We start from the raw sequence: 27461 nt of genomic DNA on the forward strand, positions 1-27461 counted from the left end.
TGCCACCAAGGTCCGGACCGGCACGACCCCAGCGAATCCAGAGCAGACCTTGCAGGTGGATCGAGGAAATGGACGAGAGACTCACCAGACCGCCGCTTGTTGCAAAGAGTTTGGTAACTGTTTAAAAAGGGGGAAGATGTCATGTTGACGTATCCGGGGCAACCAGGGCGGGACGAACAAAGGAGCGGGGAAAGGGAAGTGACGCGGGAGGGCAGGGATGGAGAGTTGGAATCTTGTATGGCAATAAAGAACACGTTTGTAGCAGAGCTCCGTGTCCGCCCTTTTATTATCTGCGCTGCGCGCCAGTCCCTCGCGGGGACATCACAGGGCACTGTGACGAGGAAGAGTAGGATTGAGAGTAATTAAGATTGCCTGTAGGTAATCATACTGGAGAGAGGCTGCAGACATTGCGCTAGAAGGAAACAAAAAAGGGCTTCATTATACAACTTCGGCTAGCATACTGAAACGTGGTATTTCTCTACTTGAAGGCAACGCCACAAAAAAAGTTTCATTCCTGTTTTCTAGCACGTAAATAAACAATTATAGTACATTTTGAAAAGAAATTACTAACTACATATACAAAACTAGTTTAAGGTTTTTGTGTGTGATAATTAACATCACTTTTATGCACGTCATTTTCACAGGACCTCTTTTTTTTTTAAACTGTCCATGCATGTTTAAGGGCGTCTACACTGCGACGCTGCATACAGCCTCTGACACTCTAAAATGGCCGCCCAATTATGCGCACCGAATCCATCACAGCCTCTCCACGGATGGCTGCCTCTTCCTGTCTGATGCAGATCGAAGGTGGCCACAGGTGCGAGCGCTGCTGTGCGCCCGGGGGACTCAAGGTAAGGACTGGCTTCAGGGCTTTGCAACCCCCGGACTCCGCCCTCGGGCAGTTGATTAATCGAGTGGGTGGCATTGAGCTGACCTGGCTGAAGCCCCCTGCATAATGTCAGCCGAGGGGCGTGGCTTTGTGCCCTTTAACAGTCCATAGGAGGAGCAGTAACATGCTTCTAGGGGCATTTTGTTTCGTCCGAGCCAACCCAGAGTCACAGTCCCCCGCTGAGATACACAGGCTGCGTGCCTGGCTCTGCAGCCAGTGCCGAAATTAACTCCACACGTTTCTGTTATCAGCAGCAGCAAAGCCTTTCTAATGCATGATAGTGACTTTACAACTGAAAGACCACCAAAGCGAGCAACACAATAAGCACAATTTGAAAATGTGATTTTGGCCCAACATGCTGCTATAAGGATTTACATGTTGTCATGATGCTTTACTGTGCAGTTTGTGTGTTTTGCAAGTAAACATTATAGGACAGTAGCCATAGCTCTCAACTCACCTGCTTTTGGCGGGTGTTACCCGCCTTAAAAGCAGACAAATAACCCGCCCAGTCCCTCATACGCCCATTCACTTCTATGGGCCACTCACCCGGTGTTTTCACCCGCCTTGGTTACAAAAAAGGTTGGGAGCTATGCAGTACTATTGTAGGTCCTGACTCCCAAAACTTAAATATTTCTTCCAAGTAAAGGGTGGAAGAAGGTGGCCGTGCCCACATTGCAGAGTGGGTTAAAATCCCTGATTCACTGTTTAGCGTGTGATCCCAGGCAAATAATGTAATTTCACCCTGACTTCAATTGCAAAAATTGGAGTGCTTATACGTGATTACGTTTGCACCCTTACAATGGGACAGTTTTAATGAGTGTTGGGACACATTTGTCTACCCTGGTGCTTCTCTGCTAATGGCTCCAATATTGCCACATAGAATTGCATTATTGCTACACTGATACTCCCCAGTCTCGTATCACTTGATTTGACAGGCAGACACATGGCCTCATTACGGGTCTGGCAGGACTGTGTCAGTATTGCTGCCGGACCCGTAAATATTTACTGGGGCCTGACTTGCCGGTAACACCGGTGTATTACAACCTCGGCGGTCTGGATAGTCAGGTTTCCTGATTAAATAGTAATGCCCCATTCCCATAGTCTAATGGGGAACACTGAAGGACCGGTGCCGGTGCTTCCGTGACGGTCTGCCTACCGTGGCCGATGTGTCCGGCAGGGTCAGACCTGCTGGGCATGGCGGTCCTGGCAAGCAGACCTGTAGTATGCCGGTGTCTGGCAGAGTCAGACCTGCTGGGCATGGTGGTCCTGGCAGGCAGACCTGTAGTATGCCGGTCCGGAAACAACGGTGCCGGTAAGCTTACCGGCACCGTTGTTTCCGGACCCGCATGCTTGTAATGAGGCCCATAGTCTCCAACCAGAGATTCTAGTATAGCGGACTAACTGTGGTTGAACCAACATAACATTTTCTCCCCTGTTGCTCCCAGCTACTGAAGTTGCTTGGCCCGTCCAGAGTACTGCCCCACACTCTGCAGTGTCCTGTTCTGGTATGCTATTGAGGCTTTCATTTTGCACTATCTGCTATTTTCATACTTTGTAGGACCTCCAGGATCTGCAACAAGTGGGTGTTTTCAGACTTAAAGGAGAGAGTTAAAGGATTGTAACATTGAAGCTGCACTAGAATAGTCTCATTCCAATGAGTAAAGAAGGTGAGGGATGCCTTACCCCGAAACTGGAGGGGTTAAAGTTTTACTGTGTTTGTTCCGAAACATGTTCTTGAACAAACACAGTAAAACTTTAAAGCTGCTACTTTCAAGAAAGACTTCAATCGCCTCTCTGAATATTGCGCTCTAAAATAACACTATTTGATAGTTCGTCCCCACACCAGACCATGGGCGGGGGGTAGAACAGTGGGGGCATAGCCTCCAAGTTTGCCCCGCCTATTTTCTGAAGTGGCCCCTGCCATCACCACTTAGCCCCCCACCTCCTGAAATGTAGGTTTCGTTGAGCCCCTGGTGGGTGGCAGTGATTGCGATCAGGGGAGAGAACAGGTATTGTGTAGGTGCACACACTGACACCAGGACTTTAGTTCCGATATTCAAAATGGGTGACTACTGGTTCCAATTTTGAATGCCAGAACTAAAGTCCAGGTGCGCACCTGCACTCTACTGGTGAATGCATTGGGGACTCGATGTTCTGGAGAGGTTGAATGGGCTTGTTTTTTCAATTTTTTCCATTTGGGAGAATTGCATAGGTGTTTGCTTTGTGCGCAGTGGATTCTGTTTGCACTGGAAACTTGGGGATGGCAGCTTGCATTTCGGGAGGTTCTTGGGGTGGGGGGTCTTCTTTGGGACCGGGATCTGCATTTGTAAATTTTTCTCAAGTATGAGAGACAGTAGGGAAACGTCTCAAAACATTGGTTTCACTGTGACACCCTGATTCTAATTAACCTAGTGATTAACGCATTGATTGAAGTTATAGTCCTGCACTTACTGTAGTGTGTGACTCTGCCAAGTGTGTTGCCCTTTTAAGATAGGCCATGACTGTTTCATGGTCAAAGATAACAAAAGGAGCAACTGCAGGCACGTACCTCTGGTTGGGTGCAGACTCCACAAGGGAATGACTGAGTCTGTGTCACATTTAGGCCTGCAGGCACACACCGTGTGAGCACAGGCCTGCAGGCCATGATGCTGTGGGGCCCTCGTGCCAGCAAGGTGGCTAGGGTCAGTATGGTCTGGTTATGGTTTGCCCTGCCCCTCAAGATGACTGGGTGTTACCTGGCAACCCCCGGAGGCACTGGGCCTCTACATATAGGTGCTGACATCTATAGCACCAATGGGGACGGCTTGATGCCAATAGCCGGCCTGCATAACACTTACATTTCTACCAGTCTAATAGTAGTAGTTGCTCGCACAGCGCTCGGTTATTTTTCTCTGCAGAGCCATCATGGGTTAACAAAGTTGACCGTGTCTACGGGGTGCTGAAATATTTGATAGTTTGTGGGGCTTCTGCAATCTGGTTTCACCAGCAACATGCATTCCTATAGTTGAGGTAGTGACTCCTCTACCAGCAAGTGTTCATTGGTGTTGGAATGCGATGCAGTACTTTCCGATTCAGCAGAGCCATTCTTCTGGTGGGGGGGCGATGGATCCAGTATGGGCTAGCCGATCAGTGATTAACACAGATGCAGTGAGTCAGATTGCACAACAGGATCTGTGTTTTGCGTTGCAGGTAAGGGTGAGCCCCAATCGCTTTCCTTACTGGCTCTAATATTAAGGCTTGTAACATAGGGTGCAGCTAGTCGGGTAATGGGCATCTTAGTGCATAACAAGACAAATCCCAAAGGTAGAGCTGCGGTTATGGGATTAAGTTAGCTAAGTAACAGTTCTATCCAGAGGTGCAGAAAAAAGTGTAACAAACCCTAGAGGACATCAGAGGAGACATCCCACCTCCCCCTTGTTGAGCACCAGTTCCATGTTAAGGAGCCGAAAATGAAGGCTGGAAAGCAGGATTTGGGCAAAAGTAGGTCAATGGCAAATGGCGGTAAAGGGGGGGGCCTGCAGACCCCCACCACCAGAGGACCCAGGGGAACCCTGCTGGGAAATCACACTAATAACCCACCAAGCCAGAGCCCAGGGCATCAGATCAGCAGTATGTGGAACAATGAATTAACCAAGCAAGTACAAAGCTTCCACAGGTGGAGTTACACTATCCCGATTTGCTCAGTGGACAAAATTCCCCAAACTACTAAAAGAAGAATCTGCCTTTCCCGAAGGGTGACCCTGAGCCAAGAGCATAAGCGTGGACAAAGGAGGCAGAATAAAGGCATAGAACCAGACAACGCACATCCAGAAGACTTGGAGGGCAAAACAGAGCAGCCAGCCAGCAGAAACTGTTCCTCGCAATAATGGCAACAGTGGAGGTGACCAAAGGTGGCCAAGAAAGAGAAGAGGCGGGATAGTGGGGTTCCACCACCCTTCTGGATGATGGTGACTTCCACATTGAGGTGCTTGGATCAGGTTTAAAATGGGAAGATGGCAGTCAAACTAACCCAAAATAGTTCCAGCACAGGGCTTCAAGCCCATGGAGTAGGGCTAGGAGTAGCCCAGGAAAGACATTCAGCCTCCAAAAAGGCAAACTTGAGCAGGAAACAAAGGACCCAGGGCTCGGCCACTATGGCCAAGCCTAGACCTAAAATTCAGTGGCCCGGATTCACAGCGGAGTCTTCTAGCAATGCAGGGAAGTAAACCAGCAGACTTGAGGAAAACCCAGGGTCTCCCCTAGATCTTCACATTCCCTCATGCGCTGGCCTAAGCCAGCCCTCCATTCACAAAATGTAGACAAAGGTTGTTGCGGTCAGCTAATCCAGGGGAAGTTTAGGGGTTCTGTGAAAATGAGCCAGCAGAAGCCCCAAATATGGAAATCTGCCCAACTGCAGATTGCCAGTGCTGTGTCCAGGAACTGTGTAGCAAATATTTCCTGGACAAAGGGGATTGAGTACTGGTGGCTCTGTTTGTCACACTGTGTCAAGGGAAGAGTGCAGCATGCAATGCTTGGTCAAAAGGACTGTCCAGCCGCGTCTGAGCACAGGCCAAATCAGTGTGTACAGGGGGTCCATGGCGTGGTGTTACCCTGTCTCCAACAATGACATTGCTACGCTACAACAAAGCAAGTGGAGCTAAGAGGGTCCTCTCTGGCGTAGTTGCAGGATACTAGATCCCCCCTGCCCTTGGTAACGTGTTCTCACAAGGAAAATAACAGAAATGAAAAAGGAAGCCAAAAGGGTTCCCAGCAACACTGCTCAGACAGTGCTGTGTGCTGCAAAAGTCAATGACGGATGACACAAAACTTGGAGGGAAGCATTACTCCAAGAAAAGATATTAAAAAAATATATATAAAAGGATCCCAACAATAGGTTTAAAGAATGATTGAGTGTGGAAAAAGGTTCCCACTCAGGAGAACAGACAAAAATCCAGTAGTCCAGCAAAAGGTGCAGGGGGATCGTATGTGAATGGAATTTAATCTAAAAATCAAAATCTACCTCTGTTCTGAGCGGGGCTGCAGGTAAGTGTCCCCTTATGGCCAGCCTTCCTTTTCTTTCTTTTTCTCTCTTTTCTCCTCTGCTTTCATGCTCCTGAGCCTTCTTTCCCTTTGTGGACCCACGCCTTCCCCCATCCACCTCCAGCCCTAACCAGTGCCAATTGGCTGCTTTCCCCCCCCACCCACAAGTGACGGTTATGAGCCCTCATTAGCAACTTCCCCTGGGCAGCCTTCAGCTAAGGGCCAGAGGCAAAGGGGAGCTCCCAACTGCTTCGCACCACTCTGTGTTTGTCCGTGTTCGCCGGGACGCCAGATGCAGATGACATACAGCAACTGATACAGTAAATGTGGTGTGGGTGGGGAGGATAGCCATTACTGTACTCCAGTAAAACCCCACCACTCTAATATATTATGCCACATGCATCTAGCTTAATTGTGTAAGCTAGACATATTTTGCATCTACAATAAACAACAGATAACCACACACTTGTGGATTTCTCCCGTCCCCTGCACACCCAAAATGGTATTGTGAATACAAACAATCAATAAATGATATCTATATTTTCCATATCTGTAATAAAAAAATGACGCTTTTCTTGTAACTCTTGTCTTATAAAGAATTCTTTACTCGAAAAATGTATATATGTACACTTATTTGTTCATGTTAGACCATATACAATACCAAACTGTTGAATTTGGAACTTTACAATATGTCACTTTGTTGATCATTTCACAATTCGAAATAGACCATATACAGTATGGTGCTTGACTATTCAATAGTAACCCCTAAGGGCAATCTCTTATGGAATAAAAACATGTTAACTTGTGTCCCTACGCGTTTCGGGGTTTGATGCTCCCCTTCTTCAGGAGTTGTCTATTCCCTTCAATGATTCTGTTGTTCCATCTATAAGAAACAATTTAAATTGTTTAGTTTTTAGTTGCATCATTCTATTGTTTTTTATTACTGTCACTCTAATTATGATCTCATAATTAACAAAGTAATTTTAAATGATTCAGTACTGTTTTTTGCAAATTCAAAGAATTACCCATTCAACTCAAAAACAATACAAATAAATAAGGTTTGCTCAACCCGTTTCTACAAATCCAGTTAAAAATATATACCCTATTGGGTATCCAGATTTTATCATATTTACTCTTCAGTTAGATCCATTAAAATATTCACCTGTGGAATACTTCATATGGTGTCTCCCACTTCTGGTTGGATTCTCACCACTGCTTGTACAGTATGCTGCCCTTGGTGATGCAAGTAGGTCCCTCCCAGAACCAATGCTGCCCTTTTGGTTTTCTAAATGTGTGGACAGTTCTGCAAATAAAATATACAATCTGTAATATACAGTCTCCGCTGTTGTCACAATACATAGATTGTGGAGAGCATTACCCCGTTTCTTAACTATCTGCTTGGTTGTTGGTAGATTATAGTTGACTGAATATTGCCCTTTGTGGTCCACTCATCAGAATTGGGTTCGTCAGAAAGTTCTCATTCAATTCTAAGGGAAAAAAGTCCTTTCGACTGATGTGGCTCATTGAGACTTGGGTTAGTTTGGTCCTGCGGTACCATCTAACTGCTCCTCGGAGGATTTTGTTTTATGTACAAAACGTGCACTCGTTCCTCAGGTGGTGGGCCTGCTTGGGTTGAGGTAATTAGAGGTCCGCCCCCTCATCTCAGACTTGGCATGGGTGAAAAGGATGTTGCAAACCTTTAGTGTAATTTAGTGCAGTACAGCCTAGCTTCTTTGTGACTTACAGAAAGCAGCTGGTGGTTTGTCGTTGATGTAAATGATTTCCTTTTGGAATCCAAGGGGTACTTATGGTGTGATAGGGAATGGGGGGACGGGAGGGGGAACTGTAACACTCAATGTGTTCATGTCCAGTTTATGAATTATCACTGCTAGTTATTACATATCTGGCAATATTGGGAGTAAGGCTTCTTTGGAGCAGCAGACGGTATGAGCTGAATCAGTTCTAAAGACTTTATATTTTAGCAGACAAGGAATTGCCCAGGAGCACATACTTCGGTTAAATGGAAAAGCCATATTGGAGACCGGTCTTGAACTCAGACGTGTGTGTGTGTGTACATACACACACACACCCCCCCCCGACCTAGCTGTAGTTGGTAGAAATGTTGTCTTGCACGGCACCTTTTGCAACTTTGGTTTGAAAATCCCACCAGACTTTGGAATACGTGAACATATTGTTATTGTGTACTGCTAACTAACTGAAGTAAACTGTTGTGTTTATAGCAGTTTCTACATTGCTTTTATATTTGTGCTGTGTATATTTGCCCATATTGTCCAAAGTAGCAATCTGCTTTTCATTCAAAACTGCAGATGAGAATTATTTTGACTGCATCTCCAAGCAATGCTTTTATTATTTTAAGCTACATACCGACAGAATATCAGTCAAGCGAGGATAGCACAGGGGCAACGTGCTGGTCTTGGTAGCAAGACCACGCAGAGCAACAGAGGTTCGAATCCCAGAACCGCACTTAGAAACCGAACTCTGGTATTAAGCGCTTTATAATAAAAAAAAAATATTCTCCGGGAGGACAAGGAGTGGGCTTGGGGTGGACATGGCAAAGTATTTAGTATTTATTTTATTTATAGAGCGCACCAGGCCCAGGGGCAACCGGGCGCTTCACTTAGTTACAGGTATAACAAAAGCAAGGTGGTTACAGGCTTAATAAAAGCAAGGCCAAGACAATATATGTACAAACAAATATATAACATATGATTTTACATATAATATACAAGTGATGCAGTGAATATACAGAGGAGGCAAGTTTAGGCATAAGGCAGTAGAGGCAGTAGCTATGGACTAAAAGGTCGGTCGTGGGTGGACAGCCAGGCTTTGGCTTTGGGTTTGAAAAGTGGGAATGAAGGTTCAGCTCTCGGGGGGGTTAGGTAGCGAGTTCAATAGCTTGGCTGCTAAGACTGGGAAGCTACGTCCACCGGATCTTTGAAGGTTGAAACGTGGGATATCAAGGCAGTTAGTTTGGGCACTCCTGAGTGGTCTGGAGGTGGTGTGTCGAGAGAATCTGCAGGCTAAGTAGCTGGGGGCTTGGTTAGCAAGGCTTTTGTGTGTAAGCGACAATGCTTTAAGAGAAACTCTTTGGGAGACTGAAAGCCAGTGGAGGTTCCGTCTGTAGTCAGGAATGTGCAAGTTCCTAGGGAGGTTGAGGGCCGCTCTAAATGCATTGTTTTGGATGATTTGCAGTTTTTTTATATTGCATTGGTTAGTACCCAGATAAAGTGCGTTACAGTAATCAATTTTGGAGAGGACCAGAGTCCTGGCAAGTTTGGTACAATTGGCTGGTGAGAGGAAGGGGCGGCATGCTGTGATGAGCTTGCATGTGTAAGCTGCTGCCGAGGATACTGCATTAGTTTGACTGGACAGAGAAAGTGTGGAGTCAATATAAATGGCAAGTGTTTTGGTGTCTTTAGCAACTTTGATAGTGTTGCCATCAATAGTGAAGGGTTGAAATGCTGGGTCAAGTTTACTTAGTCTTTGATGAGAGCCAAGGATGAGAAGCTCAGTCTTTTCGTCGTTTAAGCACAGTTCATGCTGAGCCATCCAGGCCTGGATAACTTGGTAAATGGCATTGATGGCTAGGGAGTCAATTTTGTGGTCTCCTGTGATGGGTATAAGTATTTGGGTGTCGTCAGCGTAGTTAGTATACGTGACGCCCAATAGATCCAAGATGTCAGAGAGGTTTTGTGAAAACGGTGTAGAGTGTTGGGGAGCACATGATCCTTGGGGGACTCCACAGGTGACAGGAGAGGGTGTAGCGGTGGCAGTGGGGGAGAAGACCCTCATAGATCTATTGTCAAGGAATGAGGTAATCCAGGCAGTGGCTTTGTCCGAGAAGTGGGCAGCAGTTTTCAGGTGACGGCATAGGATATGGTGGTTTACTAAATCAAAAGCCGCCGAGCGATCTAGAAGGAGTAATAGGGCAAGCTTGACCTTGTTCTTTAAGTCCTCGATCTGGGTTTTGAGGTCCAGAAGGGCGGTTTCAGTGCCATAGCGTGGACGGACGTCCGATTGCCTTAGTCCTAAGAGATTATTGGTTTCCAGGTACTCTTGGATCTGGAGGTATGCTGCACGATCAAGGATTTTGAGAAGGAAAGGGACTGGTGATCGGCCGGTAGTTAGTGGGTATGTTGGCATCCAATGTGGGTTTTTTTAGGAGTGGGATGACCCAGGCAAAGTATAGTGCAACTGAAGCAGACCCTATCTAACGCAATGGCTGTGAATCCGTGAGAGGAAGCAGTTTCGAAGGTCTTCATGTGTTAACAAAATCAGCAGGATTCGAGACCTAAACAAGTTGGGGGCAGGATGGAGAGCGCATTTGTATACATACAGGAAGTGAACACATATTAAAGTAAAATCTTCAAATGTTGTTCAGTTGGCCTTTCTTAATAGAAGAAAGTGCACAGGACAAATGAGCATTGGCCTTTCAAAAATGTTTTTATCACTATCCGAAAAATAACCCAAGAGAGAGTTTCCTATAACGTTGCCAGCAAAGTATAAAATGTGCACACCTTTTAAATCCAAGAATCTAAATTGAAATATTCCAAGCAAAGATAAATCCCAAATACAAGACATGCTTTGATGACACGTTCATGTAGTCTTGTGGATGTCTGCAACTGTTCAGTAGGACCAAGATGAGAAGCGCACAGGTGAGACCAACTTCTATCACATGATTTGCAAGACGTAGAAGATCTTTAGGGATAGAGAAGCCAAACACATGCACATAGATGGGAGTATTCTGGAGAATGGAAACTCTGGACAACGAGAAAAAAGCTGCCAATATGCTAGGCCAGGGACCTTTTATGACACAAGAATGGGGCGGGGAGGCGGGGATTCCGGCACGAAAATATCCAGACTTGGCATGCTCGACCTTTAACTACACAGTTTTCTCCTGCACTCTCCCTTTTTTTCATTGCACTTTAAGGAAGGGGCTGGTGTAGTGACTTGGCCCTTTTTTCTGTGTCTTCTGCTCTGGTAACGACACATGTGGGACAGGGAATAAGAGGCAGGTGCGTGGCAGGTTGTTTACGAATGTACATGAGAGGCCACTGTGAATGCACATGGCTTAAACCTGATGAAATAGAGGGAATTGAAGAATTATTTTGCGATATCGTCGCTTGTTTCATGCTTGGGGAAGTAATACATCAAGGCTACATTTATAATTCTATTGCCTCCCCTGTAGATCCATTCACTTTGTAGTTGCCCCGCTGGGCAATGACATGTTTCTATAAACATTTCTGATATAATGTAAGATCAATTTCTCAATTGCGTTTGTGCACTTTATTGAATGCAGAGTGCGAATTCAGCTCCTGGAAGAGCACTGTACAGGAAACCTTGCATTACATACATTAGTGCAACGCTTGTAACTGTGGCACCGGTAGATCTCGGGTCAACTCCCAGGTTTACCACTTCAGAAGATGGTGTCATCCTGGGCATACAATTTTACCTTGCTGTGCCTCGTTTTCCTTCTACACCAAAACTGAAAACCCCATAGAAGTGATTCTGTTGCCCGTGTAATTAATAATAATAATCCTCAATTATCTTTTGCAAAGGGTTTACTACACCATACTGTTACTTCATATATAAGTAGATTAGTGAGTGTAGTCATAGCTAAATCACTTTGTCAAACAATATCACCGCTAGGCCTTGTTGTAAAACCAAATGATGGAAAATACAATAAAACCAATGTGTTGAAACCTCCCAGATGCATGCTAACACAACTTCTAAGACCCCAAACTATGTCCCCAATCCCAGTGATGCAGCACCACTTATAAGCGCACATGGTCTCTATTTTCATATTGCCCCAGAGCTTGTGCGCCATGGTCTTCGCTTGACTAAAAGTGAAAACAATGTATATTAAGCTTTGTAGCGGCACATTGGCCTTTTCTAATCTCTTGCAGGCTAAAGCCTGGATACTGCATTCGGGACAAGCATTAGTGCTGTAAGACCATTAAGGTGGTGACTGGTTCAGTTTAAGAAGTTAGAACACATTCTTTGCACTACAAATGTATGTATTCTCACCAATAAGTATATACTTTGTCCTCACAGTACACCCTTATTCATCAGTGCCCTTAACATTCTCCTGGTCCCACATGACTTCTGGGCCACCTGGAAACTTTGCCTGTTCTTTTCCACATTCTGCCCCCTCAATTCTAACTGTTCCCTGTCCATTTTGCTTCTATCGCTTGCTATGTTACTTCTTATTCATATCTAAATCTAATCTCCCCTTGCCCTGTATTTTTAGCCCTTTATCCATAGTTGGAGCTTGTTCAAGGAATTAGTTGGTAATCTCTTTAGCACACATGGTCACTGAAACCTATATATGCACCATCTGGCAATGTTTTTCAATCCCTTTGTATGGCTGTGAATTGCTATGCGGTGTTATCGATCAAATAATCAAGGAAAAATAGTTAAAGTTATAAAACTTGTATTCTTTGTTTGTGCATGGGTGAAGCACCTGACCCTGTCCAAGGGGGATGGGAACCCCTCTAAACCACAGGCACTTGGCCTACCTGGGCATGTGCCAGAGCCAGTCCTGCCTTCGAGGCGGGGTGCAGGAGTTAGGAGGGCTCCAGTCACTGTCCCCTCTCCATGTGCCTGATTATAAATCCTGGATACCATTACTGTTTTATTCTCTGTTTTCTACTCCTCTCTCTTCCTGCTCTCCTTTACTTTCCTCTATGCACTTACTGTATCAGAATTGTCCCTGGACCTAGTATGATAGCAACCAATGTTTGTCTCCCCTCAACCCCCTCCCTTTGCTTACACTGCCTAGGAGAAGAGGGGTGAAGTGCAGTGGGAGGAGAGAGGAGTGGTGAGTGGTGGGAGAGGAGAGTAGTGGGGAAGGGAGTGAGAATAGCAGTAAGTGGAGGAACATCAGAGGGCTAGGTGGGCAGAGAAAGAGGAGAGTGGGAAGACCGAGAGTAGAAGGAAGGGAAAGGAAGGAGAGCAGAGCATGAGAATGTGAAAGGCCAAGGCCGAGTGAGACCTGGGTGACTAGAAGGCATCGCTTTGTAATGATATTCCTGTTGTGGGACCCCAGGTTAGGATAGGCCTAGTTTGACCCTGGAGGGAGTGAGCGAGATGAGGCAATAGCCTTTAGGCCCTCACCTGCGGACAGCCAGACTTTTAGATAGTAGGCATCACCAATCCATGGTGAGCACATTGGGCTTTAGGAACGCCTGAGCTAGTGAGGTCCCAGGCCACAGGAGAAGAGGGAGGAATTGCCTTTAGTGAGACACTTTACAAACATCCAAATAAAAACCCTTGAACTGACATCGAGAGAGGGTGTGTTCTTGAGGCCACCTGTGACACTTTACATCCCAGCTTTTCACTGAACTTTCAGTTTCTGGAATAGTAATATTTCTTTAACTTCCGAAGTCTGTAGTCTTTCCTCTCTCTTAGTTAGTTGCCAGTTTTTGTAAATCCTATTCTCGCCCCCTCCGATTTAAGTCTCTTCGATCAGCGGCTTCGCTTGACGTTTTGGAGCATCTCAGATACATGACTCTTACGGAAAGTCAAGTAAAGCTAGCGCTAGTATTGATCCTCTGATGTAGGTGAAGACCTACACTTGTATGCATGTACTAAGGGACTGGTACATTATAGGGCTGCATTAGTCTGGCAGTGGATTACTTTGTTAGTTGGAAAATAGCAGACATTTGCTTTAGGTTTCACTAGTCCGTGTTAGTGAAGTTGACATCTTTTGGTGGTTTCTTAGGAAACCAAATTAATGTAGTTGATGGACATACCTATTAAAAGAGGACCCATGTCTCCCTTGCTGCACCCGCCATTGCATTTGCCGATATCCAGGATGTTGTGCATGAAACTACCTGTGTGGAGCTGGAATGTCTTGGGGGTCTTATGCTGTCCCTGAGTTGCAGGGTACAAAGAGGATTCTGTTTCCAGTTGTATGGCTCTTGAGCAAAGCACTCAATTGATGGATTCTACCACACTGCTTTGTATGAGTAGACTAACGTGAGAACAGTGCAGTCATGTTTGACCTTTTGTACACTGTCCATTTAAAAACCCTTCCTTCATATGTTGATGTGTAGGCATCTACTCTAGGTTATGCTTTCAAAGGTTGGCACATCTAGCCTGGTGAATGGCAGAAGGAGATGGTTGTGTTGTTCTTTTCTTCAGATGAATCGGCCACTGAAAATAATTATTGGCCTTCTCCCCTGAGCCCTCTGTCCTGCAAGAAAACGTTCAAATTGCAGAGTGAAGGAAGACTGGAGTTACTGCTAACCCAGCGTGAACATATCCTGCGCCGGAATGAAGGGCCGGGGTGCGCCGGAATGCAATGTGCTTCCAGTTCGCATAACCCTGCGGTTGGAAAGCCTGTTTGTCCTGTTCCAACCCAACATAGCTGCTCTGCTCTTAGAATGAAGGTGTCCCCTATGTTGTCCATGTGGGGTACGTCCTTCAGGAGTTGTTCTTTTTCAAATATTTGTAATCGACCCCCAGCCCCCTCTCCCTCTACCCACCCCTCCCCCCACTGACATTATGCATATTCTAATGCATTCCGTAGCTGGCAAGTTATCATCTCATCACTGTGCATACCAAAAGGCCAAATTTTGACAGCCCCATTTCACCGCATATATTATGAGAGGGGATGGGTAAAATTAATAATAAACATACAGGGATGCAGGGGGCCTCCCCCCCCGCATATATATGCTGTGAAATGCGGTTTAAAAAAACAATTCTCCGTTTTTATATGCGCAGTAAAAACTATAGTGATCACACACATTTGCTTGCAATGCACACAGTTTGAGTTCTCTGTTGGAGCAGTCAAGAGAAGGGGTAGGTGTGAGAAGGACACTATGCACGCCCAGCCACAGGGTCATTAATTGAAACGGGTGCATTTTGTAGAAATATGTGTTTTCACATGTTTAAATTATTGGTTCTCATTTGGGGTGACGTGCCTAATTTTCTTTTTTTTTTTAAAACAACGTTATCAGTAAAGCAAGACAGACAGACAGACAGACAGATACATGACATATAATGATTCTATTCAGAACTTCATGAAGACCTGCAGCTTTATTGCCCCGAGCAATCGCAGCCCTTACCCTAATTGAGCAGATGGACAGTAACTGCACTCCCATTAATCCTCCCTCCAAATCAAATCACAGTACTCTGATATCTCATCTCCTTCCCACAGCTCACAGCAAGGCTATGTATTTAGGTTTGTATTCAATAGTGTAATAGAGTGTATTTTTAACATGGTTAATAAATGGCAGCCGGATCCCAACACATTTTGCATACAGTCCTAATGATAGAGCAGTGATTTGTATGCACAGCAAGACTCTTCCAAACTTTGCTCCACCAGTTTGGATGTTTGGACCTTTAGCAGCCAGTTTTTGCGCTTTTGTGATTTTTGCTGCAAGCAGGAGGAGAGTGATGAGGGTAGCCCCATTGCTTCCCAACATGTAGACCACATCTCCGGTATCCCCCCGCCCTCCAAAAGAACAAAAAGCGGATCAAGCGGCAAAATTAACATCCCCCAGCACATGACCACCACACGTGCAGAAATGCCCCCAACTCATTGCATCCCCTCCAGCATACATTAGGGTATAACCGATTCACTTTATCAAATCTTTCCCCGGCACAAATGCCACCTGTGGCATACTTGTACTTGGCTTTGCCTACCAGTAGGGCAGCGAGAAGCCTAACCCAGATACAACCACAGGATTCTTCTTCAATGTGTTGATCAAAATCTTGCTCCCACTTTGCTATTTAAGACAAGCGTTCTTGGGGGTCAAAGCAATCTTAGAGTGTAGATATGTTCGCTTTTGTCAAGCCAGAGAGTTAGGTAAGCTCTAGCACACATAAGGCCCTAGTTGCCCTCTGCTTCACATCCGGGTTAGAGGCCCATGACGCAACTGCGAATAGCTGAACCGCTCATTTTCATCCAGAGCAAACACTGCCTTGCATTCATCAAATGTCCCCGGGGATCCTCCTGGCCTTAATTGCTTCATGCCACCCCTCTCCCATCATTCAATGGCTTTCCTCTGGACACTTGATCTGAAGTCTGGGTTACCAAAGGCTGGGGATCGTGGGCCCAAACTTTGAGTGACACTCCATCTCTTAATTGCCTTGTTCCAATATGTGAGTGAGACCAGTGTTGATGACAAGAAAGGGAAATATTGGGATATCGTTTAGCATTTGTGAAGGCGGAGCTGTACAAGAAGGACCAGAGTCAGTTCTTGCTATGTGTGAAGACATCTAGGATGAGATAACCTTTATCCCCATGAGAATACGTGATAGTTATGCAGTGGGTTAATATCGAAAAATATCCTGAATTCCAAAACCACTTGATCTAGTATTTCTCAACAGGACATTTTTGAGATTCAAGATCTTCTGCCCTTCGATATAAAAGAGAATATTTTACTTTCTAGTGCATGAAAGCGACCCACAGGGATGTATACGGGGAGAGCAAGGAAATGGTATAGTAGTTTAGGTATTACATTCATCTTGATGGCCGTGATATGGCCTATACCAAGAGATTTCCTGGCTCTTCCAACAGCCCAGTGAGCAAGCAAATTCCATGAACGGTGGAGGAAGGTTAAGACGGTAAAGAGCTTTCATCCAACGGGATCCTGATACCCAAGTAATCTGTTGCGTCATGCATTGACTTTATCAGACAAGCAAGTGGAGCTAAGAGGGTCCTCTCTGGCGTAGTTGCAGGATACTAGATCCCCCCTGCCCTTGGTAACGTGTTCTCACAAGGAAAATAACAGAAATGAAAAGGGAAGCCAAAAGGGTTCCCAGCAACACTGCTCAGACAGTGCTGTGTGCTGCAAAAGTCAATGACGGATGACACAAAACTTGGAGGGAAGCATTACTCCAAGAAAAGATATTAAAAAAATATATATAAAAGGATCCCAACAATAGGTTTAAAGAATGAGTGAGTGTGGAAAAAGGTTCCCACTCAGGAGAACGGACAAAAATCCAGTAGTCCAGCAAAAGGTGCAGGGGGACTCGTATGTGAAGGGAATTTAATCTAAAAATGAAAATCTACCTCTGTTCTGAGCAGGGCTGCAGGTAAGTGTCCCCTTATGGCCAGCCTTCCTTTTCTTTCTTTTTCTCTCTTTTCTCCTCTGCTTTCATGCTCCTGAGCCTTCTTTCCCTTTGTGGACCCACGCCTTCCCCCATCCACCTCCAGCCCTAACCAGTGCCAATTGGCTGCTTCCCCCCCCACCCACAAGTGACGGTTATGAGCCCTCATTAGCAACTTCCCCTGGGCAGCCTTCAGCTAAGGGGCAGAGGCAAAGGGGAGCTCCCAACTGCTTCGCACCACTCTGTGTTTGTCCGTGTTCGCCGGGACGCCAGATGCAGATGACATACAGCAACTGATACAGTAAATGTGGTGTGGGTGGGGAGGACAGCCATTACTGTACTCCAGTAAAACCCCACCACTCTAATATATTATGCCACATGCATCTAGCTTAATTGTGTAAGCTAGACATATTTTGCATCTACAATAAACAACAGATAACCACACACTTGTGGATTTCTCCCGTCCCCTGCACACCCAAAATGGTATTGTGAATACAAACAATCAATAAATGATATTTATATTTTCCATATCTATAATAAAAAATGACGCTTTTCTTGTAACTCTTGTCTTATAAAGAATTCTTTACTCGAAAAGTGTATATATGTACACTTATTTGTTCATGTTAGACCATATACAATACCAAACTGTTGAATTTGGAACTTTACAATATGTCACTTTGTTGATCATTTCACAATTGGAAATAGACCATACAGTATGGTGCTTGACTATTCAATAGTAACCCCTAAGGGCAATCTCTTATGGAATAAAAACATGTTAACTTGTGTCCCTACGCGTTTCGGGGTTTGATGCTCCCCTTCTTCAGGAGTTGTCTATTCCCTTCAATGATTCTGTTGTTCCATCTATAAGAAACAATTTAAATTGTTTAGTTTTTAGTTGCATCATTCTATTGTTTTTTATTACTGTCACTCTAATTATGATCTCATAATTAACAAAGTAATTTTAAATGATTCAGTACTGTTTTTTGCAAATTCAAAGAATTACCCATTCAACTCAAAAACAATACATATAAATAAGGTTTGCTCAACCCGTTTCTACAAATCCAGTTAAAAATATATACCCTATTGGGTATCCAGATTTTATCATATTTACTCTTCAGTTAGATCCATTAAAATATTCACCTGTGGAACACTTCATATGGTGTCTCCCACTTCTGGTTGGAGTCTCACCACTGCTTGTACAGTATGCTGCCCTTGGTGATGCAAGTAGGTCCCTCCCAGAACCAATGCTGCCCTTTTGGTTTTCTAAATGTGTGGACAGTTCTGCAAATAAAATATACAATCTGTAATATACAGTCTCCGCTGTTGTCACAATACATAGATTGTGGAGAGCATTCCCCCGTTTCTTAACTATCTGCTTGGTTGTTGGTAGATTATAGTTGACTGAATATTGCCCTTTGTGGTCCACTCATCAGAATTGGGTTCGTCAGAAAGTTCTTATTCAATTCCAAGGGAAAAAAGTCCTTTCGACTGATGTGGCTCATTGAGACTTGGGTTAGTTTGGTCCTGCGGTACCATCTAACTGCTCCTCGGATGATTTTGTTTTATGTACAAAACCTGCACTCGTTCCTCAGGTGGTGGGCCTGCTTGGGTTGAGGTAATTAGCGGTCCGCCCCCTCATCTCAGACTTGGCATGGGTGAAAAGGATGTTGCAAACCTTTAGTGTAATTTAGTGCAGTGCAGCCTAGCTTCTTTGTGACTTACAGAAAGCAGCTGGTGGTTTGTCGTTGATGTAAATTACTTCCTTTTGGAATCCAAGGGGTACTTATGGTGTGATAGGGAGTGGGGGGATGGGAGGGGAGAACTCAATGTGTTCATGTCCAGTTTATGAATTATCACTGGTAGTTATTACATATCTGGCAATATTGGGAGTAAGGCTTCTTTGGAGCAGCAGACGGTATGAGCTGAATCAGTTCTAAAGACTTTATATTTTAGCAGACAAGGAATTGCCCAGGAGCACATACTTCGGTTAAATGGAAAAGCCATATTGGAGACCGGTCTTGAACTCAGACGTGTGTGTGTGTGTACATACACACACACACCCCCCCCCCCCCCGACCTAGCTGTAGTTGGTAGAAATGTTGTCTTGCACGGCACCTTTTGCAACTTTGGTTTGAAAATCCCACCAGACTTTGGAATACGTGAACATATTGTTATTGTGTACTGCTAACTAACTGAAGTAAACTGTTGTGTTTATAGCAGTTTCTACATTGCTTTTATATTTGTGCTGTGTATATTTGCCCATATTGTCCAAAGTAGCAATCTGCTTTTCATTCAAAACTGCAGATGAGAATTATTTTGACTGCATCTCCAAGCAATGCTTTTATTATTTTAAGCTACATACCGACAGAATATCAGTCAAGCGAGGATAGCACAGGGGCAACGTGCTGGTCTTGGTAGCAAGACCACGCAGAGCAACAGAGGTTCGAATCCCAGAACCGCACTTAGAAACCGAACTCTGGTATTAAGCGCTTTATAAAAAAAAAAATATTCTCCGGGAGGACAAGGAGTGGGCTTGGGGTGGACATGGCAAAGTATTTATTTTATTTATAGAGCGCACCAGGCCCAGGGGCAACCGGGCGCTTCACTTAGTTACAGGCATAATAAAAGCAAGGTGGTTACAGGCTTAATAAAAGCAAGGCCAAGACAATATATGTACAAACAAATATATAACATATGATTTTACATATAATATACAAGTGATGCAGTGAATATACAGAGGAGGCAAGTTTAGGCATAAGGCAGTAGAGGCAGTAGCTATGGACTAAAAGGTTGGTCGTGGGTGGACAACCAGGCTTTGGCTTTGGGTTTGAAAATAGGGAATGAATGTTCAGCTCTCGGGGGGGTTAGGTAGCGAGTTCCATAGCTTGGCTGCTAAGACTGGGAAGCTACGTCCACCGGATCTTTGAAGGTTGAAACGTGGGATATCAAGGCAGTTAGTTTGGGCACTCCTGAGTGGTCTGGAGGTGGTGTGTCGAGAGAATCTGCAGGCTAAGTAGCTGGGGGCTTGGTTAGCAAGGCTTTTGTGTGTAAGCGACAATGCTTTAAGAGAAACTCTTTGGGAGACTGAAAGCCAGTGCAGGTTCCGTCTGGAATGTGCAAGTTCCTAGGGAGGTTGAGGGCCGCTCTAAATGCATTGTTTTGGATGATTTGCAGTTTTTTTTATATTGCATTGGTTAGTACCCAGATAAAGTGCGTTACAGTAATCAATTGTGGAGAGGACCAGAGTCCTGGCAAGTTTGGTACAATTGGCTGGTGAGAGGAAGGGGCGGCATGCTGTGATGAGCTTGCATGTGTAAGCTGCTGCCGAGGATACTGCATTAGTTTGTCTGGACAGAGAAAGTGTGGAGTCAATATAGATGGCAAGTGTTTTGGTGTCTTTAGCAACTTTGATAGTGTTGCCATCAATAGTGAATGAGTGAAATGCTGGGTCAAGTTTACTTAGTCTTTGGTGAGAGCCAAGGATGAGAAGCTCGGTCTTTTCGTCGTTTAAGCACAGTTCATGCTGAGCCATCCAGGCCTGGATAACTTGGTAAATGGCATTGATGGCTAGGAAGTCAATTTTGTGGTCTCCTGTGATGGGTATAAGTATTTGGGCGTCGTCAGCGTAGTTAGTATACGTGACGCCCAATAGATCCAAGATGTCAAAGAGAGGTTTTGTGAAAACATTGTAGAGTGTTGGGGAGCACATGATCCTTGGGGGACTCCACAGGTGACAGGAGAGGGTGTAGCGGTGGCAGTGGGGGAGAAGACCCTCATAGATCTATTGTCAAGGAATGAGGTAATCCAGGCAGTGGCTTTGTCCGAGAAGTGGGCAGCAGTTTTCAGGTGACGGCATAGGATATGGTGGTTTACTAAATCAAAAGCCGCCGAGCGATCTAGAAGGAGTAATAGGGCAAGCTTGACCTTGTTCTTTAAGTCCTCGATCTGGGTTTTGAGGTCCAGAAGGGCGGTTTCAGTGCCATAGCGTGGACGGACGTCCGATTGCCTTAGTCCTAAGAGATTATTGGTTTCCAGGTACTCTTGGATCTGGAGGTATGCTGCACGATCAAGGATTTTGAGAAGGAAAGGGACTGTGGTGATCGGCCGGTAGTTAGTGGGTATGTTGGCATCCAATGTGGGTTTTTTTAGGAGTGGGATGACCCAGGCAAAGTATAGTGCAACTGAAGCAGACCCTATCTAACGCAATGGCTGTGAATCCGTGAGAGGAAGCAGTTTCGAAGGTCTTCATGTGTTAACAAAATCAGCAGGATTCGAGACCTAAACAAGTTGGGGGCAGGATGGAGAGCGCATTTGTATACATACAGGAAGTGAACACATATTAAAGTAAAATCTTCAAATGTTGTTCAGTTGGCCTTTCTTAATAGAAGAAAGTGCACAGGACAAATGAGCATTGGCCTTTCAAAAATGTTTTTATCACTATCCGAAAAATAACCCAAGAGAGAGTTTCCTATAACGTTGTCAGCAAAGTATAAAATGTGCACACCTTTTAAATCCAAGAATCTAAATTGAAATATTCCAAGCAAAGATAAATCCCAAATACAAGACATGCTTTGATGACACGTTCATGTAGTCTTGTGGATGTCTGCAACTGTTCAGTAGGACCAAGATGAGAAGCGCACAGGTGAGACCAACTTCTATCACATGATTTGCAAGACGTAGAAGATCTTTAGGGATAGAGAAGCCAAAGACATGCACATAGATGGGAGTATTCTGGAGAATGGAAACTCTGGACAACGAGAAAAAAGCTGCCAATATGCTAGGCCAGGGACCTTTTATGACACAAGAATGGGGCGGGGAGGCGGGGATTCCGGCACGAAAATATCCAGACTTGGCATGCTCGACCTTTAACTACACAGTTTTCTCCTGCACTCTTCCTTTTTTTCATTGCACTTTAAGGAAGGGGCTGGTGTAGTGACTTGGCCCTTTTTTCTGTGTCTTCTGCTCTGGTAACGACACATGTGGGACAGGGAATAAGAGGCAGGTGCGTGGCAGGTTGTTTACGAATGTACATGAGAGGCCACTGTGAATGCACATGGCTTAAACCTGATGAAATAGAGGGAATTGAAGAATTATTTTGCGATATTGTCGCTTGTTTCATGCTTGGGGAAGTAATACATCAAGGCTACATTTATAATTCTATTGCCTCCCCTGTAGATCCATTCACTTTGTAGTTGCCCCGCTGGGCAATGACATGTTTCTATAAACATTTCTGATATAATGTAAGATCAATTTCTCAATTGCGTTTGTGCACTTTATTGAATGCAGAGTGCGAATTCAGCTCCTGGAAGAGCACTGTACAGGAAACCTTGCATTACATACATTAGTGCAACGCTTGTAACTGTGGCACCGGTAGATCTCGGGTCAACTCCCAGGTTTACCACTTCAGAAGATGGTGTCATCCTGGGCATACAATTTTACCTTGCTGTGCCTCGTTTTCCTTCTACACCAAAACTGAAAACCCCATAGAAGTGATTCTGTTGCCCGTGTAATTAATAATAATAATCCTCAATTATCTTTTGCAAAGGGTTTACTACACCATACTGTTACTTCATATATAAGTAGATTAGTGAGTGTAGTCATAGCTAAAGCACTTTGTCAAACAATATCACCGCTAGGCCTTGTTGTAAAACCAAATGATGGAAAATACAATAAAACCAATGTGTTGAAACCTCCCAGATGCATGCTAACACAACTTCTAAGACCCCAAACTATGTCCCCAATCCCAGTGATGCAGCACCACTTATAAGCGCACATGGTCTCTATTTTCATATTGCCCCAGAGCTTGTGCGCCATGGTCTTCGCTTGACTAAAAGTGAAAACAATGTATATTAAGCTTTGTAGCGGCACATTGGCCTTTTCTAATCTCTTGCAGGCTAAAGCCTGGATACTGCATTCGGGACAAGCATTAGTGCTGTAAGACCATTAAGGTGGTGACTGGTTCAGTTTAAGAAGTTAGAACACATTCTTTGCACTACAAATGTATGTATTCTCACCAATAAGTATATACTTTGTCCTCACAGTACACCCTTATTCATCAGTGCCCTTAACATTCTCCTGGTCCCACATGACTTCTGGGCCACCTGGAAACTTTGCCTGTTCTTTTCCACATTCTGCCCCCTCAATTCTAACTGTTCCCTGTCCATTTTGCTTCTATCGCTTGCTATGTTACTTCTTATTCATATCTAAATCTAATCTCCCCTTGCCCTGTATTTTTAGCCCTTTATCCATAGTTGGAGCTTGTTCAAGGAATTAGTTGGTAATCTCTTTAGCACACATGGTCACTGAAACCTATATATGCACCATCTGGCAATGTTTTTCAATCCCTTTGTATGGCTGTGAATTGCTATGCGGTGTTATCGATCAAATAATCAAGGAAAAATAGTTAAAGTTATAAAACTTGTATTCTTTGTTTGTGCATGGGTGAAGCACCTGACCCTGTCCAAGGGGGATGGGAACCCCTCTAAACCACAGGCACTTGGCCTACCTGGGCATGTGCTTCCAGTTCGCATAACCCTGCGGTTGGAAAGCCTGTTTGTCCTGTTCCAACCCAACATAGCTGCTTTGCTCTTAGAATGAAGGTGTCCCCTATGTTGTCCATGTGGGGTACGTCCTTCAGGAGTTGTTCTTTTTCAAATATTTGTAATCGACCCCCCAGCCCCCTCTCCCCCTACCCCCCCTCCCCCCACTGACATTATGCATATTCTAATGCATTCCGTAGCTGGCAAGTTATCATCTCATCACTGTGCATACCAAAAGGCCAAATTTTGACAGCCCCATTTCACCGCATATATTATGAGAGGGGATGGGTAAAGTTAATAATAAACATACAGGGATGCAGGGGGCCTCCCCCCCGCCCCCCGCATATATATGCTGTGAAATGCGGTTTAAAAAAACAATTCTCCGTTTTTATATGCGCAGTAAAAACTATAGTGATCACACACATTTGCTTGCAATGCACACAGTTTGAGTTCTCTGTTGGAGCAGTCAAGAGAAGGGGTAGGTGTGAGAAGGACACTCTGCACGCCCAGCCACAGGGTCATTAATTGAAACTGGTGCATTTTGTAGAAATATGTGTTTTCACATGTTTAAATTATTGGTTCTCATTTGGGGTGACGTGCCTAATTTTCTTTTTTTTAAAACAACTTTATCAGTAAAGCAAGACAGACAGACAGACAGATACATGACATATAATGATTCTATTCAGAACTTCATGAAGACCTGCAGCTTTATTGTCCCGAGCAATCGCAGCCCTTACCCTAATTGAGCAGATGGACAGTAACTGCACTCCCATTAATCCTCCCTCCAAATCAAATCACAGTACTCTGATATCTCATCTCCTTCCCACAGCTCACAGCAAGGCTATGTATTTAGGTTTGTATTCAATAGTGTAATAGAGTGTATTTTTAACATGGTTAATAAATGGCAGCCGGATCCCAACACATTTTGCATACAGTCCTAATGATAGAGCAGTGATGTGTGTGCACAGCAAGACTCTTCCAAACTTTGCTCCACCAGTTTGGATGTTTGGACCTTTAGCAGCCAGTTTTTGCGCTTTTGTGATTTTCGCTGCAAGCAGGAGGAGAGTGATGAGGGTAGCCCCATTGCTTCCCAACATGTAGACCACATCTCCGGTATCCCCCCGCCCTCCAAAAGAACAAAAAGCGGATCAAGCGGCAAAATTAACATCCCCCAGCACATGACCACCACACGTGCAGAAATGCCCCCAACTCATTGCATCCCCTCCAGCATACATTAGGGTATAACCGATTCACTTTATCAAATCTTTCCCCGGCACAAATGCCACCTGTGGCATACTTGTACTTGGCTTTGCCTACCAGTAGGGCAGCGAGAAGCCTAACCCAGATACAACCACAGGATTCTTCTTCAATGTGTTGATCAAAATCTTGCTCCCACTTTGCTATTTAAGCCAAGCATTCTTGGGGGTCAAAGCAATCTTAGAGTGTAGATATGTTCGTTTTTGTCAAGCCAGAGAGTTAGGTAAGCTCTAGCACACATAAGGCCCTAGTTGCCCTCTGCTTCACATCCGGGTTAGAGGCCCATGACACAACTGCGAATAGCTGAACCGCTCATTTTCATCCAGAGCAAACACTGCCTTGCATTCATCAAATGTCCCCGGGGATCCTCCTGGCCTTAATTGCTTCATGCCACCCCTCTCCCATCATTCAATGGCTTTCCTCTGGACACTTGATCTGAAGTCTGGGTTACCAAAGGCTGGGGATCGTGGGCCCAAACTTTGAGTGACACTCCATCTCTTAATTGCCTTGTTCCAATATGTGAGTGAGACCAGTGTTGATGACAAGAAAGGGAAATATTGGGATATCGTTTAGCATTTGTGAAGGCGGAGCTGTACAAGAAGGACCAGAGTCAGTTCTTGCTATGTGTGAAGACATCTAGGATGAGATAACCTTTATCCCCATGAGAATACGTGATAGTTATGCAGTGGGTTAATATCGAAAAATATCCTGAATTCCAAAACCACTTGATCTAGTATTTCTCAACAGGACATTTTTGAGATTCAAGCTCTTCTACCCTTCCATATAAAAGAGAATATTTTACTTTCTACTGCATGAAAGCGACCCACAGGGATGTGCACGGGGAGAGCAAGCAAATGGTATAGTAGTTTAGGTATTACATTCATCTTGATGGCCGTGATATGGCCTATACCAAGAGATTTCCTGGCTCTTCCAACAGCCCAGTGAGCAAGCAAATTCCATGAACGGTGGAGGAAGGTTAAGACGGTAAAGAGCTTTCATCCAACGGGATCCTGATACCCAAGTAATCTGTTGCGTCATGCATTGACTTTATCAGACACATTTGATAAAGATTGCTTGATTGTAGGAGAAATCTAGATGGCCAAGCATTGGACTTACGAGTAATGGACAGAGAACTCAGACCTCAATTGAAATTTCCCAAGCTTGTCAATAAGTGCAACTATAGAGGAGGTTGCAACATCCATAACTGTGACCAAGAACTCGTCGGCATATAGGGAAAGTTTATATTGCTTGTCCTTTTTCGTTATACCCTAATGTTCCCGTTATTCGTAACCCGTTTAGCAAATGACTCCATATGCTGAGCAAACATCAAAGGGGATAAGGGCACCCCTGGCTCATCCCTCTTGTGATTGAGATTGCCTGTGTTGATTTCGCATTGAGCCAGGTTCTGGTAGTCTGGGGTGGGCGGGTATTTGGACCAAATCCACTAACCTGCAAGACAATTTGAAGATATTCCCAGTCCAGTTGATCAAAAGCCTAATGGTCATCCAGTGAGATCACCCCCATCTCAAGTCCCCTCCGCCCTCCCACTTCCATAATGTTGAGTATCTTCCTTTGATTATTATGTGTACTGCTATGAATAATATTAACCATGTGGATCAAGTTAGGAAGTGTGACCATCAAGCAGTTAACCAAGACATTCTAATGGATCTTAGCATCACTATTCAGAATCGTTATTGGTCTATACTAGTCTGGCAAGCTTGGATCTTTGTTAGGCTTCAGAATCAAAATCATGGTTGATGCTTGCATGGATGGAGTGATCTTCCCGGGTGCTGGGAAGGCCCATCTTTAAGGAATCTGCATCTTGTGCAGCCATTCCAGCAATGGCCTCAGATTTCTCCGCTTGGCCAGTGTTGCAGCAGCGATGTCTAGAAATAAGGTAAACTTCACACCCCTGGGGCTAATCTCGTAGAGTTGCCTGGACGCTGCCATTATTCGCTCCTTGACAGTGTAGATATGGACCCTAGTAAGCACATCGGGAACATAAACCAGACAAACCTGGGCAGGGGAGTGTGTCTGATGTGTCCTGTCCAGTTCAATCACCTCATCATTGAATGCTTAAGGACCAAGTGAAAGAGATCTTTCACATACTCTACCAAGTCCGCATCCCTTATTTCGGGTTGGCACCCCGCATAGCCAAATGTTGTTCCAGCGGGAGCGATTTTCCGCATCCTCTTGCCTGGTCTCGAAGGTCAGTGCGGGCCACCAGAGCTTCGATCAGCTGAGCCCACTCACTTGTTTCATAAGATTGTTCACAGAGCATAGTTTATGCACCCTCCAGGTGCTTTTCTGATTCCTCCACACGATTGTCCAAGAAGGCTATTTTGTGTGACTTCTCCACATGCTGCTCAGGATTTCCGCCTCAATTTTGATAAACCAGTGCTGGAGGTCCGACTTGGTGGCCCAACTGGGAGATTCAGCCAGATTCACCTCCATGGATCTGGGCCACGGTGGTTTCAACTTTCTTCTCTTTATCCTGAGCCTGGAACAGTGCAGCAATATCCAAAGTTTTGTGCCTTTTGCCTAGTTTTGTCATGTTACGTGCAGAGAGAAATTGGGCACTGGTGAGGATGTAGGGCCACCCCGCCATAGTGTGTGCCAGGGCAACCAGCAGTAAGGAATACCCCAGCACAGACAATACTGGTTCTTATAAAGCCC

The 27461-nt window shown here is 44.8% G+C and overlaps 1 protein-coding gene across 2 annotated transcripts in view; it reads left to right on the forward strand.

Annotated features, from left to right (window-relative positions):
* Positions 1-729: 729 nt before the first annotated feature.
* The window catches only part of PGAP2 (post-GPI attachment to proteins 2), a 241616-nt gene continuing 214884 nt past the window's right edge, over positions 730-27461 (forward strand). For both annotated transcript variants that reach the window (XM_069640345.1, XM_069640346.1), the window contains exon 1: positions 730-851. The gene's annotated coding sequence lies outside the window, so the exon portion shown is untranslated. The remainder of the gene's footprint in view (positions 852-27461) is intronic.

The sequence above is a fragment of the Ambystoma mexicanum genome, chromosome 7q (assembly GCF_040938575.1).
Source record: "Ambystoma mexicanum isolate Mex_15411 chromosome 7q, UKY_AmexF1_1, whole genome shotgun sequence".
In the NCBI taxonomy this organism is placed as follows: Eukaryota; Metazoa; Chordata; class Amphibia; order Caudata; family Ambystomatidae; genus Ambystoma; species Ambystoma mexicanum.